Source organism: Hemicordylus capensis, chromosome 3 (genome assembly GCF_027244095.1).
Source record: "Hemicordylus capensis ecotype Gifberg chromosome 3, rHemCap1.1.pri, whole genome shotgun sequence".
Taxonomy (NCBI): Eukaryota; Metazoa; Chordata; class Lepidosauria; order Squamata; family Cordylidae; genus Hemicordylus; species Hemicordylus capensis.
Genome location: NC_069659.1, coordinates 335660640 through 335679792, shown reverse-complemented (window position 1 = coordinate 335679792; position 19153 = coordinate 335660640). Strand labels below are relative to the sequence as shown.

The 19153-nt window shown below is 45.1% G+C and overlaps 1 protein-coding gene across 2 annotated transcripts in view; it reads right to left on the bottom strand.

Moving 5' to 3' along the window:
• Positions 1-17563, bottom strand: part of SAMD7 (sterile alpha motif domain containing 7) — a 47641-nt gene extending 30078 nt beyond the window's left edge. For both annotated transcript variants that reach the window (XM_053305097.1, XM_053305098.1), the window contains exons 1-3: positions 17496-17563; positions 16334-16439; positions 11703-11784 (exon numbers count right to left, since the gene is read on the bottom strand). The gene's annotated coding sequence lies outside the window, so the exon portion shown is untranslated. The remainder of the gene's footprint in view (positions 1-11702; positions 11785-16333; positions 16440-17495) is intronic.
• Positions 17564-19153: the final 1590 nt, after the last annotated feature.

The following is a 19153-nucleotide window of genomic DNA, read 5'->3' as shown; positions in this document are numbered from 1 at the left end:
TCATATTATGATGCTGATTGTTACTGGTTGATGTGTCTGCTACGATGTCTGGTTCCTCCTCCTGTGTGGGAATCAGCTGCAATTCTCTCCTATTTATCCTATAGGTTTTTCCATCATCAGTCACCACCTCATAAGACCAAGGGGCTACTTCTTGAGCAACCACTGCCTGCTGTGCCATGTTTTGTCATTATATAGATGTACACTGTCTCCTGAGTGCAACGATGGAAGATCACATGAGCCTTTATCATAATAGTATTTCTTGAGTGTTCCATGCATTGACAACATCTTTGGGTTTATCATCCACATCCAGGAAGGCAGGCAATCTTGTTTTCTTCCAAAAACAGTTCAACAGGAGATAATCCCATTTTCTATCATTCAATAGAGCCAGACGAAAGTCTGTGTTTGACTCCTCTGCTTTCTTAAGCAGCTTTTTAATTATCGACACCATTCTCCACGAGCCCATTACATTGCCTTCCTGATTCAACCTGATCTAAATTGGGATCTAAATTGAACAGAGTGGACATCCAAAAACCTGTGAGCGCACATGTGCACGCCTTAGAGGGAACAGTGTCTGGGACTGGAAGTAATATGCTTGAAATCACACAGCTTTGCAAATGCTGTAAAGTCACAACACGCAAACTGAGGTGCATTATCTCACATGACAACAGCAGATATGCCATGCCTTGCAAAGATAGATTTTAGACAGAAATATCATAGTTGGCAGTCATGTTGGACAGCAGAGCAATTTCAGGAAAATGAAACTAATAATCCAGAACCAACAGATAGTTTTGTCTTGCAGATCAGTGCCTACCTGGGACCATGGTTCACTGACCATTGGGATCACCATCATGGGCTGCTTTTGTTGATAGTCTCCGTATTTTTGACATGTTACACAATTTTGTATAAACTTTTCTATGTTCAACTTCTAGCATATTGTTTGCATTCTTCCATGCTCATGTGTGCTTCATGTACTCATTTCAGGATTTCTGTCTTTAGAGTGCCAGGAACTACAAAATAAATCTAGTACTTTTGAACAGAATTCCTTCTAGCACATATAGGTTCTCCACAAAGTGGCTATAAGGATTTGGTAGATGCATTTTTGACCTGCCAAAATTAATAGCTCGGATGACCTGTTGTAAATATTGTCCTGAGATATGGCCTGTACAATTGTTAACCATATCTGGTCTGAGGTTGGGAATGTGTTCTTAAGAAGATTAACATATACAACAGCAGATCCATTGTCTGCTTCAGTCTCACTCCCATTGTAAGCTCTGGACAAAGTGTCTGCGATCACTAAGTGTTTGCCAGGACTATACTCCAATTGCAGATCATATAACTGTAATTCAAAGAACAGTCTCCGCAATCTGGGAGGTGTATTTGCTAACCCCCTCTGCGCTATTGGTACCAATGGTTTGTGGTCAGTTTCCACCATAATTGCTCTTCCATATATAAACACATGAAATTTCTTGCAAGTGAAATTTGCGCATACGGTTGCTCTGTTTTGGTTAAGGCTCTGGATGCATAAGCAACAGGTTAGGAACACAGGAATCTGCTGTATACTGAGCCAGACCATTGGTCCATCTAGCTCAGTATTGGCTACACAGTCTGGCAAAGGCTTCTCCATGGTTGCAGGCAGGAGTCCCTCTCAGCCCTATCTCGGAGATGCTGCTAGTGAGGGAACTTGAAACCTTTGGCATGCAAGCAGGTAGATGATCTTCCCAGAGTGGCCCCATCCCCCGAGGGGAATATCTTACAGTGCTCATACATGTAGTCTCCCATTCAAAAGCAAACTGGAGTGGACCTTGCTTAGAAAAGGGGATAATACAGATTATAATACAGGGGATAATACAGTCAGACACAGGGGGCATGGTCTGGCTCCCAAATGGAGCCTCGCAGCTCCATTTGGGAGTTAGAGACAGGTCGGCGCTGCATGCACAGCACGGCCAGGAATGGCTCTTCTCTGCCTTTAAGGCAGGGAAGAGCTGCTCCTGGCCATGCCACGAACGCAGTGCCGGCCATTTCACTCCCGGATAGGGGCCGCATGGCCCCTGCTCGGGACCTAAACCAGCACTCCCATGTCTGACATCAGACGCAGAGGGTGTGTCAGGGCCGCGAGGCACGGCCCCTGATTGGTGGCGGCCCGGGTTCTTTGAACCTGTTTGCCCAATGGTGGCTCCGCCCCTAGTTTGCTCTACAGAAACTCCAGCTTGCAATCAACCAGCCAATCTTGCCACCATGTGATATTCTAGTGTGAATAACTTCCAGTTTCTCAGTTATGAAATAAACAACTCGTTAACTATACACATACTTTAAAAGTCCACATTATACTTGGAGAGAAATACTAGGTCTGCACTGCTTGCCTCTTCAGCTCTAAATGAGAGGTTGCTGAGTCACTTGGCAATCATCTTTCAAGTCAAACCCTCTTAAAGAGACAGTGTCCATTCTTCACCTCTTTTGAAGGGTGGGCTCCATCTAGGCTGATGCAAAGTTTCACCTCAGTGCTGGCAAAGTGCCACCCGATTCATTTCCAGTTCTGGTGGGGGCAGGCCAGGCAGAACAGTGCTGCAGGTTTTCCATGGCGGTGGCAGCAGGAGCATTTCATACACATGCAGAATAATCTATATGGCCCAAGACCATTTACTTGTACCACTAGCTTTGAAAAATTCAAAGCCTCCCTCAGGGGATAAGTGGATGTTGAAGGCATGGGATATTAGCAAATTACATATGGTATAGAGAAGGGAGAAGGCAAAACAATGAGTTTGTACACAAATAGTCATGATTTATCCAATACTGGAACAATAAATTGCAGGATAGTGTTCAGCCATCTATGCTATTGGGTTCACTTTAAGAATAATTTAATTTCAGGACAACAGGATGGAAAGAGGAGGATCAGGGAGACTGAGCTTATTATGAGAGGAATGCAAGAGTTAATAATTAAGGACTGAAAAACCATGAAGTAATTTTGAATATTGGTTAACATTAGTTGTACAAGAGAACCCAGTTATTCATGGGGGTTCTGTTCCATGGAGGGAGGGGCTTGGATCGTGAATCCATGAATGATGAGGCATTAAGGTTATGGGAATCGTCGGTTCCTGCATCTCTCAAAACCACCCCCAAACTGTCCCCAAATGGCAAAATGGGCCAAATAAAGTGCCATACTTTTGTTTACTGCCCTTCATTTGTCCATGGATACCCCCCACAAGTAAAAAAGTGCCCCCAAAGCACCATTTCCCCTTCAAAATGAGCCATAACATGGCTCCAGTGCACAAAATGGCAGCCATTTCCGGCTGCCTCCGATATGCGGATATGCAGATTTAACCCCTTTTTTTGCCTTTTTAAGATAGTGTATCTTGGTTGTTTATTTTCTTGGGTGTTTATTTTCTAGTTGGGTGTTTATTTTCTGACGAGTGCTAGACCCATGATTAACAAGGTCCTCCTGTATACCTATTAATATATTTATTTATTGAAGTTTTACTATTTACTATTAAATATATTCAATATATTTTAATAAAAGTTTTAACAATGAAAAAAGAGCCAAGGTAAGCCAAGAAAATTCTAAATAAACTAAATAAATAAGTAAATAAAATCAATCCATGTCTTCTGAATCATGATAACTTTGGCTTCTTCAAGCAAAATCATGTATCAACAGGAAAGAATGATGGTGTCCTCCAAGGGATGTTGCTCCTTGTATGGTGCAAAGCTGCTTTAGAATGAAGTCTTAGCAGGACACAATAATTGACATCCAGACTAATGAAGTGTCAGTCCTACAGAAGAAGTACTAACACGCTGAAGAATTCCAGACTAACGCTGCACTGGCGCTTGCACACCGGGGGGAGGGTTTTTCGATTACCTCCCCTTCCACTGAAGTGCTCTGTGCTGTCCAAAATATGTTCCAGAGGACTGCGTGACCCTCAGGGACAGGCACAGAGGGAGGCCAGCGCCGGCCTAGGTTCTGCTGCTGCCACAGCCCTTCTAACCCCACCTCCTGCGCCTGACATCAGATGCAGGGAATGTTTAGCCACACCCCCATCTGCTGTCAGACATGGAGACCTGGTTTAGCTCCCAAATGGGGCCATGCAGCCCCATTTGGGAGCTACATCAGCCAGTGCTGCATTTGCAGTGCAGCCAGGAGTCGCTGCAAATGCAGTGCTGGCTGATTTAGCTCAAAACCGGGGCCACGGGGCGTGTCTGGGGCACGAGAGGCAGCCTCTGAGGGGCGGTGGTCCGGGTTCTTTGAACCCATTTGCTCAATGGTGGCTCCGCCCCATCTCAGGGACATATTTCATGTGGCTCAGAGTGCTTCCGGGGAAAGGGGAGGTCATTGACAGGTCATTGAAGGGTGCGTACCCTTGCACAAGTGGCAGAGCTGAGTTTTTCAAACTCTTCCAAAGCACTTGCACTTCTCCCATAGCGTCAGCACTTTGTTAGTCTGGATGTCAGCCAGTGTCTCTAAACAATAATGAATGCTTCACTTCTTTTATTACATCAGTGTTGCTGTTAGCAAACAGGCTAATTTGGAGTACAATGTTACCATGTTTTGGAGGGGACTGCAAAGAGAGCAGTCTCAAAAAGTGTAAGTGCTCTTCCTGAAATCCTTTTCGATTACCTGAAAACTGTCGCTCCATCTCACCTTAATCTTCTTTTCACCAGGCTAAACACTGCCAAATTATTTAGCCCTATCCTCACATTATATGTCAACTGGACCACTGACCTGTCTTCTGGATTCTTTCCAAGAGTAGATGTATGTCATGTCTTGAAATGTAAAACCGAAAAAATAATGAGGTGACTTCTTCAGAGCAACCCCTGACATCTGTTCAGCACCATCACTAAACCTACTTCAAATCGCTAAACCTGCTTAAGGTGTCTTAAAGACCTTTGTCACAATTCAAAGAGTCTTACACATCCACCTTCAGCCTTCTGTTTCATTGAAAGAAAAGGAGGATCAGATTCTCCATTCTCCATTACTGTCCAGTCACTACCCCATTAAGAAAAACATGGCATTCTTCCTGCATGTGCCAGTCATTTGTTTAGGAAAATATCTCTTGAGGAGAGGATATCAAAAACATGTATATTTTATACAGGCAATGCTAGGAAAATATAGGGCCAGCTCTGTCAAGGGGGCCTCAGGAGATTGTGGCACCTGAGGCCAGGCACAGAATGCTGCCCCATGGCCCAGGTGGGGGCCAGGTCCCTTTCAAAACCTTGATAGTGCATGGGGAGGAGGAAAGGTTGCAAGCAGCCTCCACTTCTCGCTTTATGCTTCTTGTAAGCTTTGCAAGGAGTGCGAGAAATGGTGCTCCTTGCAAAGTTTGCACGGGTCAAAGTGGTCTCAAAGAGCTGCTTTGATGGAATCTTGCCACCCTGCTGGCGCCCCAATAATCTCCCACTGGAGGTAGCTGCCTCACTTCGCCTCCAGTGGTGCACCCAGGTCATTTGGGAACCTGGACCTGATGGCCTTCGGAGATCTCCCCCGCACCTGCCGTGATGCGGCAGGGGGAGGAGAAAGTCCTCTCCCTTTTGGACAGTTTTTTGTTTTGTTTTGTTTTGTTTTGTTGCTGAGCAGCCTTCCTCCACAGGGAGGAAGCAAAGAGGCGAGAGGGGCCGTCACTTGGGAGGAGGGGGCGGAGCTGGACAGAGTTCTCTGCCTACCATCCCGGACACAGATGGAGGGTAACAGGGAGAACTCTCCCCTCCTCGCCGCCCCACCCTCCCTGCAACCGTCCCTGCTGCACCCCATCCCACCCACCCCCTGGGTAAACATCTCCTCCTTAAAAGGGAACACTCCTCTCCTCGCCCCCCACGCTCCCCACAGCTAGTGCTGCCGCCACAGCAATGGTCTTTGGGGGGGGGGGTTTAAAGCTGTGCAGGCGGGCATGGGGACAGCAGTGGGGCAGTGCACTGAGCAGCTGCAGGAGCCCCCAACCTTTGAAGGTCCCCCCTGGACCTAGGAAGCCATGGGCCAGATCCTCAAGATCCTGGGGTAAGAGTGCCTCTGCTTGCCTCATGAAAGGGCCACACCCAGGCCTGGTATATTTTCACACTTGAAAACACATACAAACACTTTGGACTGGAACTCATTTTTTAAGTGCCCTCCAGCACAGGTGGAGGCTGAAGGGGGGAAAATAGTGCCCCTCTGTAGGAGAGATGGTCTTGTGGTAGCAAACATGAATTGTCTACTTTGCTAAGCAAGTTATGCCCTGGTTTGTGTTTGAATGGGAGACTACATGTGAGCACTGTAAGATATTCCCCTTAGGGGATGGGCCACTCTGGGAAGAGCAACTACATGCTTGCCTGGAGAATGTTCCAGGTTCCCTCCCTAGAATCTCTAAGATAGGACTGGGAGAGACTCTTGCCTGTAACCTTGGAGAAGCTGCTGCCAGTCTGTGTAGACAATACTGAGCTAGATGCTCCAATGGTCTGACTCAGTATAAGGTAGCTTCCTATGTTTCTAACCTGCTGCTTGTAGAATAAGGGGTTAACTTCAACCTCGAGCTAATTTAGAGTCAATCCACAAGTTAAATAAGAGATCCATAGAATTGTAGATGGATTTAAACAAAATCTTAAAACTACACCCCTGATACTCTTAATTAATAGATAGTGAGCCCTTTCTTATGATTGGTGAGAAAGGGCTTCAGAGTGCAAGGAGAGGAAGCCTTAAAAAATATACCTCCCCCGCAGACGATCCCTGGTCTGGGTCTAGGCATGGAGATTGTGGGCCCAGACTTGCAGCTGCCCCCTCTAGCAGCTCCAGGGGCGTATCTAGGGGTAGGGTAGGCAGGGCATGTGCCCCGAGCGCCACTTGAAGGGGGGCGCCATTTTGTAATTTTTTTTTAAAAATGGCTGCCAAAAACAAAATGGCCACCGTGCATGCTCAAATGGCCTCTGTGAGGCTCTAGGTCATTCCAGGCTTTGCAGAGGCCATCTGAGCATGCGTGGTGGCCATTTTGTTTTCAGTGGCCTTTTTTTAAAAAAAAGATTATTTTTAAAAACGGCCACTGCACATGCTCAAATGGTCCCTGCAAGGCCCTAGAGGCCAGCGGGGTGAGGTGGAATCTTTGCAAACCCCCCCAGCCTTTAGGAAGCCCCCCAAAGGGGCTACAGGTAAAAATAATAATAATAAAAATATAATATAAGACACTGTACACATATTCAGATTGGCACTATGTACAGAGAATCAGGGCTTGTGAATACTGAGCTGACGCTTAAGAGCTAGGATTGTATTCATTTGCTCTAACTTTGCTTCTTGTGATAAGTGAGTTAAATGTGATGTCTTGCTAATATGGCTATTAATGGTGAGTTTGTCTTTGACTCAGTGTGAAATCCTTAATATTAGGGCCCACTGGGAGTTTCTTGCTCTCTTTCTCTCATTTTAACTGTCTTTCTGAAAGACTAGAATATATTCCAAGCAGTGACACAGTTTATTCTGCATATCCTTTAATTATTTACAGAGTATCTGGGAAAAGTCAAATTCTCCATTGATTTTTAAAACTTATGTAATGGTGATGCTACAATGCATAGTAGAGAATTAGACAGGCACTTCTATTTAGTTTTCCAAGTACATCTCCACATAGTATTTGGGTATTTTATGAGCCCCCACATACTGAAATTTGTAGTTTCCCAGCATTTTTTGGTCTGGCTAAGTCCACTGCTAAATAGTTTTTGAAATATTAAAAGATTAACAAGCTTGACTTGTATTTTTCAGCTGATATTATGGTAAAGTTATCTGAAAGATGGGTGTCAGATGCTTGGACAGGGGGCGCGATTTCAGTGTTTGCCCTAGGCGCTATTTTCCCTAGATACGCCTCTGAGCAGCTCAGAGGGTCAGGAGCCAAGATGTGTCGCCCCGGCCTCAGGAAATCCAATAATGCACCGCGTGAGTGCTTTTTGCATTATGGGGATTTCTTCAGCACTGGCCGAGAGGCTGCAGCTGTGTTAGAGCCATGCAGCACCAATACACGATCATTTAGCCTTATTATTAAGCCTCATTATTTAGCTTCATTTAGCCTCATTAAGCGCTTGCACCCTTAACCCTGACTAAACGGTGGGCCTCTTTGGTAGGTTTGTTGCCACGATGCCTCCAGGAATTGCGTCGCTCCCAGCGGTTCTTACAATCCACCAAGACCAGTCCTGGCTTCCTTAGCCCGGTTTTGGCTGATCGTAAGAACAGCCTCAGCGACTACCTTCATCATATGCTATTTGTGAACTACCCAGGAGGGCTTAGCTGGCTATTGCTGAAGACAGCATGCTGCACTATATGTACTTTGGGACAGGTTCAGCAAGGCAATTCTTCACTTGTTATCTGAAATGTGAGCTGATTTACAATTTAATAAACAAAAGCTACCACTCATTAGAAGGAACATCCCTGATATTTTCTTTCCCATCTTTTTTGAGCACTGGACTACAGAATATATAAGGCAGTGTGCTGCATCAGAGTCAAAATGGCTTGAAAAATTCAAATCCCATCAGTATCCTAAAAGATCTGGATTTAAAGACATATTGACATTGCTTTTAATCAATCATAGCCAGCATCAGGGACTTATGAGGAAAGGAAAACCATAGAATGATGCTTCATCCCATAATAAACAACATTGCATAGCTTTGGCTACAAGCTAGAAAAACCCTATTAAAATTTCTTTTCTTATTAAATTTGGCATTCAGAGGAGTTAACCAGCATGTTTGTATGCAGCCTGGATAGTGGTAAACTCACTCCCACTGATTAATTCTCAATTGAAGCTTTTATTGATTAGACTACTAATTAAAACAATTAACTGCCAATTAAATCATGTTTTAAAACAACATTACCTCAATTAGCAATGATGTGTGTATTAAACTCTGACTAAGTTTAAACACCACTTCTTTGTCTTAATTAAACTGTAAACTGCAATACCAATTAAATAAAAAATATTTGAAATTAAAGTTGCCTAGTCCTTTTCTCTAAGGAACATCCAACATTTCAGAATATTTCCATATTGACATTATAAGCTCTAGTAGTTCTCTGCTAGTTTTGTTTTCCTTCCTTTTTGACATTCATATATTGATTAAAAATTAACTATTCATGAAACAAAAATAAAATAAGGCTGTCATTAATATTGTCTGTTATGTCAACTTCTGAATAGCCATAGAAGTGGACTGTGTTGAACATATCCTTAATTAAGAAAAATATATATCCATATATCAGATGGAAATCGCATAGATCTTTTGAGATGATTTTGAGTTAGTTTCTAGCAATTAATATAGCTTGAATGAGTCTATGTTTGCAACAGTGAGCTATTGTGAGATTGTAGCTGAGCATGGACAAGAAGACCCCGATTCAAATCTCATTTAGGGTGTTTGTCTCCATAGATGGCCCCGGGCAAGCTAATATCTCTCATCCTAAGCAATATGGACATGCTAATAATGCTCATCCTTGTTGTAAGGATTATAGAAATAATGTATGAGAAGTCCTTCAAACATTTAAAAAGAAATATTAAGCATTATTATTGCATAGGGGGAATCTGCTTTTGTCCAGTGAAACATGTCACCTTTTCTGTGAAATCTGTCTAGACACCAATTTATTCCTTTCTTTGGTCTGGTTTGCCACCTGGGAATATTAAACATCCAGAAAAAGTTAGTCATGACTAAGTCCCACTGAAATTAATGGGTCTTAAGTTAGTAATGACCAATTTGTCTCGTTGATTTCAGTGGTGCTTAGCCATTTTGCCTACTGTAGTCATTGTGCACACATCCTTCCCTACAGATATGTCAACTTATGATGCGAGGCATACATACGTATAACCATCAATATAAGGCCTTTATTTCCTCAGCCCTTCCACCTCTCCTTTGAGACAGGAGGTTTGCAAGAATCATACACATATGAGTGCAGTTATACATGAATACACTCCATGCCACACCTTATGCAATGTTTCAGATGTTTGGGTACACATACAGTATTTCCTGGAAGCAAACATTTGTGCAAGCCCCAATGAAAAAATAAGAGCATTAACATAACCTAAACCCCTGACCCTTTCCCCCCATTTTTACTTTTTGTGCAGAGAAAGAACCATGCTTAGAAAAACATTTTTTTAAAACATTCTTCTTAAGAATGAGACAAATTCTTTAAACATTCCTCTTAAGACAGATTGAACTATGAAATATAGATGTTGTATTTGAGAACTATTTTGACTCAGTTTCACTAGGGGATCCTGCACATCATTGTACCTCCACTCGTTCCTTATGGCCTTATAGAAGTGCTGATGATTGCATATTTCTTGAGTCAGCCAGTCGACATAGGCAACCTAGGCAATCACCTCAAGCACCAGATTTTAAGGGGCACCAGCACCACCATGCTAAAGTGAACAACCCTAACCCTCCTCCTACTGGCCTGAGCCCAGTAAAGCCCTTAAAGATCTTATGCTCTCGCTGGTGTGAATGCATGGTTGCTGCTCTTGCAGTCGCACTGACTGAGGTCTCATACTGACAAGAAAAAGAGTCCCAATGGATTCCTTGGGGCTTCCATTGCTACCACAAGTTTGCACCGAGTCCACTGTTTTTCTAACTTTGATATTTATTGTTATTTATACAGCAACTCAATTTACATGATGCCTTAAAGTGTTACATAAGCAAAACAGGCACCTGCCTATACAAGTGTACCATCATTAACTTTATTCATTGAGGGAGTGGGGCACAGAAGCTCATTGTGTACTGTGGGGCACATCTGGGGCTCTGGATTGGGGGGTGCCATGCCCATGAAAGTGCCGGAAATCTGACTGTTTCACATAATTGCATGGAAAGGTTTGGTAAACATTGTAACCTGTTTTTACTCCCATTGCAATGTCCTAACTGAAAATATTAAGTCATATTCAAGTATGAAGAGTAGACCCATTTGTGCATCCCAGAGAAAAATGGGTTTTTATTATGTACCACAGATCTCAGCCATGGTGAACATTTACTGCTTAACATTGGTTTATAACCAGTTTCTGGTTTACCGTTTCTGGTGTAAAACCTGATCTGGTGATTCCTTGTGGGTGGTTGCATTTTGGTGTGTATTATAGAACTTGCTGTTCACAAAACCTTCCTTGTTATTTGCATTGGAGGAGAGAGTTCTGTGTGCAAATAGATACATAGCTGGAGCTGGACTTGCCACTGAAGAACATGGGGAAGGACATTCACAGAAGAACTCCATGTGTGCATCAGAGAGCGCATGAGCTCTTTGCCTTTTAGTTGTTGGCTGTTATAGTGAAACATTGCATTAATGCAAAATACATACCCAAATTGAATCACTGCATTCTCAGTTAGCACCACCTGGGTTGTGTTAGACTCACGACTAAACTGAAGAGGAAATCCTCAAAATAATACTTCATGATTAAGCACATGCAATATAGGATTTCAGTGTTTGCAAATCCTTTTTTTCAAATCAACTTGTGGCATTAATCCTCTAATGGCATTATTCTTTTAGAATATATGCCGGATTAAAAAGTCATGATGAGGCAACGCACAAAAATCTACACTAATCTTTCAATGGAGGATGCTGCGTAGGATGCAGCTAATGAAGTTGTCCCCAGAAAGGGTCAGACCCTCTTCTGTCCACCTACTCCCTTCCCCTTCTGCCCAGTTAGGGTGACAAAGTAGTATGGATATATTTGTAGATCATGTGTACACAAGGGACTCTCAAACAGTGCTGCAGTAGTCAAAACCCGCCTCCCTTCACAGCAGCCCTTAGTTACCTAACCATTTCAGTTGTAAAGTCCCTCTGCGCTCTACAGGTATACGGCTATTTCCCAATCATCCAACTGGAAGCCAGGTTTTCTGAAAATCAAAACAAACAAAACAAAGGAGGATTTTCATATTTTTAAAGCTCAATTCTTGAATAAAAGATGCTATTTGAAGGCTAATTTCCTGGGTGTCCTGGAAAAACAAAGCCACTAACATTTCCTTTCAGACTATATTATGCATACTAAAGTTCATGCCCTAATAAATCAGACATACCCATTCTTAAGTGGCTCAGCGGGGAAATGCTTGACTAACAAGCAGAAGGTTGCCGGTTCAAATCCCCGCTGGTATGTTTCCCGGACACCTATATAGGGCAGCAGCAATACAGGAAGGTGCTGAAAGGCATCATCTCATACTGTGCAGGAGGAGACAATAGCAAACCCCTCCTGTATTCTACCAAAGACAACCACAGGGCTCTGTGGGTGCCAGGAGTTGAAATCAACTTGATTCCACTTTACCTTTACCCATTCTGTTACTTACCTGGGAACAGAGGAAGCTGCCTTATACTGAGTCAATCCATTGGTCCCTCTAGTTTAGTATTGTCTGCATCAACTGGCAGCAGCTCTCCAAGGTTTCAAGCAAGAACATTTCCCAGCCCTATCTTGAAGATGCCAGGGACTGAACCTGGGACCTTCTGCATGCAAGGAGATGCCCTACTCCGAGCTATGGCCCCATCCCCCCAAATGTATCTTAGTGGTTCCACTGGGGCTTGAATCCAGGACCTTCTGTTCAGAATTCTCTCTGGTAAGAGATACCCTTCTATTACAGCAGAGTGCACAGAGGCAAAACACAGTGGAGTCTGACCAGGCATGCGTGTCTGCTAAGAGCCAGAAGAAACTTGGAGCCAGTTCATAGTTTCAAGTCAATATGAGAAGTCTTTATTGGAGAACTCCATTCTAGATAGAAAAGTGGAGAGATATAATCTCTCATCTAGCTAGCTAGCTGGATGCATCTCTGCACACATGATGCAGAGAGAGAGGCGAGCATATGTGTGAGAGGGAAGGAAGGAAGGAAGTGAGAGAGAAGCAGGCAGGAAGGAAGACCCTGAGATAAGCAATCTACTTATCAAAGGGATAGTGTCAGAGCAGTAGAGAGAAGGGATGGCCAATGTCTTGACCCCTCTAGCCCTCTGACTCACTAGTCTGTCCCCCTCTGTCATTGAGGCATGAGGTGGCTTAGAGTCCTTCACTTCCAACACCTTCTGCGTAGAAAGCAGAGGTGATAACCACTATCCTATGGAATGGTTACTTTTTTAGGTCCTCCTGTGTAGTGCAAGCATAGGCAAGTGCTGTTATAGCTAAACTTGTACAGTAGGCTTCCGTGTTTCAGTGTTAGATACAAATTTAGCCCTACACCCCAGGAGCCTGGAGACATAGTAAGAAAATAGGCACACTTTTATTCATTAGCTCTGGTAGGAGGGTTTACAACCCTTTCATGGGTTCTGCTAATGGGCAAGAGGCCGAGGGTTTGGCAGGCCAAATACAGCTAGCCACCCACCATCGTAGCTGTGTTTATCAAGTCTGTTGCTATACCATAGCTATGTACATCACCAGAGACAGGTTTTTGTCCATTGTATTCACACCCTTTGTATATTTGCAGAATGGCATATTTACACAGCATCACCTTTCTTTTGGCCAGTGTGCCATGCAATCACTCTTACATCAGTCCATCACATCACGGTTGCTCTGCTCTGAAATCTCTCCAATAATTTGATGAGGGCTTCTGTCTGTCACTTGGCTTTACGCCACTCAATATCATGGATTGCAGTGGATTATTGTATAATCAATAGAGTCAGTTCCCCTCCCCACCCCCAATCTATGCCCAGTAATTCTTACATTTTACTCCCCTTCAGACAGTAGTGCAGTTCCGTTGCAGAACCGCTACTTTACAAGCTGATGTAATTCCGTATGAGGCTCAGATATAAACTTGTCCCACTTTCGCCATGAGCTCACTGGTAGCTTTGGACCAATCACTAAGTTTTCAGCCTGTATCTATGAACAGGAATAATAGTGATCTTCTTTATAAGATTACTATGAATGCAAAGGTGTGAAGCTCCATTAGGGTTAGTGCAGGGAGAGCGGGATTAGCCTGCTCTCCCCACACACAGGCAGGGAGCCGTCCCTGGGCGGCCGGATCGGCCACCCACGTGATTGCCGGCTCTGTCATGGAGCCGGGAGGGGCGGAGGGCATCAGGGGCGAGTCGGCCCCCGGAAGTTCCAGAATGCCCCACACGAGCACACGGGGCATTCTGGAGAGACCTCCGGGGCCGGGAAGTTTGTTTTAGCCTTCCGGCAGGGGGATCTCCTCATTTGTTGCCACGGCATGAAGCCACGCTGTGGCAGCACACAGCCAAACGGGGTTAGTGTGGTGCTCGCTTCTCCAACCTTGTTTAGGGGGAGGGGGTACTTTTGGTAGTTTTCTGCCGTGGCAGCAGACAACCAGGAGAAATCGGGCTAGGCTCCCTTAGCCCGATTTCTCCTGGTCGTGAGAACAGCTTCACTTTGAAGTATAGATTTTTAGAAGGAGCCAAATTGATAGTAATTTGTATTTAAGACATACAAGGACAGATATTGCAGTCCTCTCAAGCAAATCTGACTTCATTATGAGCTATACATGACCAATGTTGCTTAATGCAGCCCTACTGAACAAACTCTCCAGAGAGTTGTAATGCTGACAATCGTGTTAAAAAATATTTTCAGAAAAGAGCAAACACACTGTGATATCACTCAGCAAAACCATTCCCACAGAAGTATGCTAGCTATTTTATCTCACAGTTTTTCTCAGGCTCCTACAGTTTACTCTTAAACCTTAATCAGGATGAGGAAAAGGGCTGAGAACATAATAAACCTTTTCTTCAGGTAGGCTGGTAACCTGAGCTATAAATCAATTGAGCCCTCCCAAGAAAAACTAGCCGCAAGCAATCTGTCACAGGCATGAGGCTCGGTATCAAAGTCTACACCATTACTTCCTCTTTTGCATTAGAATTGTGAAGTGATCTTTAAAAAGGAGAGCTGACGAGACTATTCCAATGAATTGTTTAAGGACGTAGTTGAATTATACCTATGGTAAGTCCTAGATGAATCGAAAAGACCCGTCAGAGGAAAAGGTAAAGTTGTACCTTTCACTGGACCAATATCTCTTTGTGTGCATGTATTATTCTTTGCCTAGTTCTTCAGAAGAGCACAAGTTCTGAACCACTGCACCAAATCAAGCTTTTTTGCCCCAGGAAAGCTGGCTTAACATTTGTGGCATCGGACACTCTCTGAGAAGAAGAAATACAGAAGACTGAAGCCCTTGAAATTGAGCAAACCTAGAGAATGCCCAGGATCAATGCCAATTGGTTTCAGATGCTATGAAAACACTTTGAAATGACTGCTGTTCACAAAATGGATGGTGAAGGTAGGTTACTTAATTTGCCAAACACCTCTGGCAATGCTTAATGTATTTGTATTGTGTATGTATTTTGTATTTAACTGTTGGGTTGCCCCAAGTACTCAGGAAGCAGCATTAAACAGATGATAAAAACAGATGATAAATAATAATAATGAAAAAAAAACAAAATCACATAGTCAGGATTAAGTACAGAACATGACATAATGTCACTGTTTTATATAGGTTTTTAAACTTTTAAATAGAGATATATTATTTTTATATTTAATATTTGTACTTTTGCATTTTGAGTGTGCATTGCTTTAAATCTATTGTAAACTGCTTTGGGATTATTTTAATGAAAAGTGGTATAGAAATTGAACAATAAATAATCAATATAACAGCACAGAATTAAATTTCTCAGATTCCTAACCTCGGCCACTCTGGGCTGCTTCATACAGGCTGCATTCCTATATGCACCTTATTTCCATGTTGGAAACTCCATGTATATCATCATATGTGACAAGTATGTGTGCATTTATATTATGGGTTGTACATACTTCAGGAACCCGGGCTTTCTATCACAGGTATGCATGGCAAACTATGCACATATATCCTTTTCAGATATGATGGAGTATATACAAGTCTTGTTGAAAATTCATCTTCTGTGATGCAGCCCTAAAAGCCAAACAAAAGTGCCATAGTAGTGTTTTCAAGGAATGCCTGTGCTTGGATTGTGTGAACTTCCAGGAGAATGTGGCCATGGGTCAGGAATTGCCAGATGGGGCAGCTGCTGTCTCTTGGGGCTGGGGCTGGGGGCACTCTAGGTAAGACAAGAAATGATGGGCAGAGCCACGGATAAGAGGCGGAGCTAATTGTGCCTGGCACTAGAGGTGGAGTTAATTGTGAGCAGAGCTAGAACTAGGCAGGTCCATTAGAACATATTTTTGGTTTCTCCCCATCTTCCTCCTGAACAAAGAAATGAAGAACTGGAGTACAATGCCTACTATAACTAAACAAAATTGTGTATTATCATGGTTCTGACAGGGTGCATGCTGTCACACATGGTTCTGTGCTGGGATGTGTGGCCTTTACTGCCCCTGATAGCCACCCCAATCCCCCAGTGACTCCTCTACTCATTATCTGTAAAGAAAAGTAAGGCCAGTTTAACAATTCAGTACAATGACTTCTGTAACTAAACTGAATAGTCTCTTACCACAGTTCCGAAAGCTTGCATACTGCTACATGTGGTTCTGTGTGGGGAGGAAATGTGCAGCCTTCGCCATCCCTAATAGCCACCCAGTAACTCCTCTTTTCATTGTCTGTAAAGAAAAATAAGAATAGTTTAGGAGACATATCAGCTGTCAGAATCCATGTACTTTTGTGTACAAACAGAAGTTCATGGCTGAGGAATGATGCCATGGCAACCATGTGGGGTGCTGATGTCATGGGATCTGTCAGAAGGTCCTTGTGTCACCGGAAATGGTCAAAGGAGGGGCTGACATCACATGAAATGGTCAGAGAGGGGGCTTACATGACCGGAAAGGGTCAGAACCAGGGGTATGCCCTTGCCCCAAAAGTTCTGCCCCTCCCCCACCTTCCACCCCACCCTAGAATATGTCCAGGCATGTCCTGAAGGTGGGCATGTGACCCCTCTACAAACACACTGTGCCACCCCGGACCAATAGGAACAGGTTTCAGAGGGCGGAAAGGTCCGACTACGCAGGTGTGATAATGGGTCAGTGACCATTTTGTGGTCGAACAAGCCCCACCACCCTGGGCCTACGAACAAGTTCCCACCACTTGCCAGCATGGCTAACAAACAAAGTCAAGGAAGCTTTGAAGGGGAAGAAGACTTCCTTCAGAAATTGGAAGGCCTGCCCAAATGAAGAGAACAGGAAGGAACACAAAGAGGCGAGTCTCATGATCAGTGAGACTCGCCTGAAAGGGATTTGCGGGGAGAGCGGGCTTAGCCCTCTCTCCCCGCAGACAATCATTCCTGCAGCTCTGGGCAGCTGGATCAGCTGCCCACACAACTGCCGGCTCTGTCACGGAGCCGGCGGGGGCTGCGGGGATCGGGGGCCTCACGGCTTCCGGAAGTTCCAGGATGCCCCGCGTGATTGTGCGGGGCATCCTGGAGAGACACCCAGGGATGGGAGGCTTGTTTCAGCCCCCTGGTGGGGGTCTCCTTGTGTGTTGCTGCGGCGCGGCAATACACGATCTAATAGACGGGGTTAGTGGAGCGCTTGCTAACTAACCCTAACCCTTAGCCCGCTTTTGGTGGATTGTGAGAATCTCCTCATACTCTGGCAAAATAAATGCAAGGTGAAGGTGAATAGACCATGGCTCTCTGAGCCATCTTGTTTTTGCAGACTCACTGTTGGTGTGATCATGTCCCCCGCCAAGTGATCACTGGAGTCAGCTGTACCACTGTCAGCTGTAAAACCTAGCCCAAGAAAGCGTACTATTAGCACAAGTTCTGATAATGAGAAGTTTCCACCCGAGCCCACTAATTTCCTTTCTTCTCACAATTATGCACATGCACACTTTTCCTTTTTTTTAAAGCAAGCCTTTTCTCTCTATGTCTCACAATACCAACATTTCTGGGATATATCCTTAGGTTGCAATCCTATGCACACAACAGTTACCTGGGAGTCAGCCCCTATGAGTTCATTAAGGCTCTACTTGGAAACGGTATAGAATGGTTGCAATCAGGGCTGCAACTATTCAGAGCATTAAAATACACTACCAACCCCACACAGTCGAAATACAAAGAAAGTTTTTTTGTATTTTTTTTTTAAGAGTTTTATTACAAGTTTAGAAACAAGGGGGTAGAAGAGAAGACTAAGTATTGAAAAGGATTCTGGAGCTCTTCTCGCAATCACAGAGAAGAGCTCCTCGGTGGTCTGTGGGGAGAGGGAGTTTGCCCAAACCTCCCCGCAAACGATCACTCACCCTTCCCTGGGCAGGCAGATCACCCACCTACCCTGTTTTCCCGAAAGTAAGACCTACCCCGGAAGTAGATGAGCAGCAGCTTCCCCAGCAGCTCCAGCTCCAGGGGTCGGGTTCAGGGAAGTGCCGCTGTGCAGTGCCCCACCTCCGGTGTCCCAATAGTGCACCGCACAAGTGTGCGGTGCATTACTGAGATCCCCCATGATCTCCCATGAGTGTGCCCGCCATGGCTTCAAGCAGCTGTGGCAGACACACTTTTTTTTTTAAAAGGGGTAAGGGAGCACTCGCTCCCTTAACTTCGTTTAACTAGGAGGCTACTTTGGCAGGTTTGCTGCTGTGTAGCCACTGGGATCGAGGAGAGCTGGTCTTGTGGTAGCAAGCGTGACTTGCCCCCTTAGCTAAGAAGGGTCTGCCGTGGTTGCATCTGAATGGGAGACTTGATGTGTGAGCACTGCAAGATATTCCCCTCAGGGGATGGAGCCGCTCTGGGAAGAGCAGAAGGTTCCAAGTTCCCTCCATGGCTTCTCCAAGATAGGGCTGAGAGAGATTCCTGCCTGCAACCTTGGAGAAGCCGCTGCCAGTCTGTGAAGACAATACTGAGCTAGATAGACCAATGGTCTGACTTGTTATACGCAGAGGCGTAACGGGGGAAACGGCACCCAGGGCAAGCTCTGCCCCTGAAATTGTGCCCTCCCCCACCCCCACCCGCCCCGCCACATACCTGCGCCCCCCTGTCTGGAGTGAGCGCGGTGGTTGCGGGCGGCGGCAGATCGCGTGGCGGTGGCGGGAGTGAGCATGGCGGTGGCAGGCGGCGGCAGATCGCGTGGCGGTGGCAGGCGGCGGCAGGAGTGAGCGCAGCGGTGGCGGCGGATCGCCGAGTGCAGCAGAGCGACGCCGAGGCCTGCCGTCTGGCCCGGTGTCACTTCCCAACTGCAAGGCGCGCCTGCGCAGTTCATTCTGTGTAACTGCCTGTGCAGTTGGGAAGTGACGCCGGGCCAGACGGCAGGCCTCGGCGTCGCTCTGCTGCACTGGCGATCCGCCGCCGCCCGCCACCGCTGCGCTCATTCCCGCCGCCGCCCGCCAC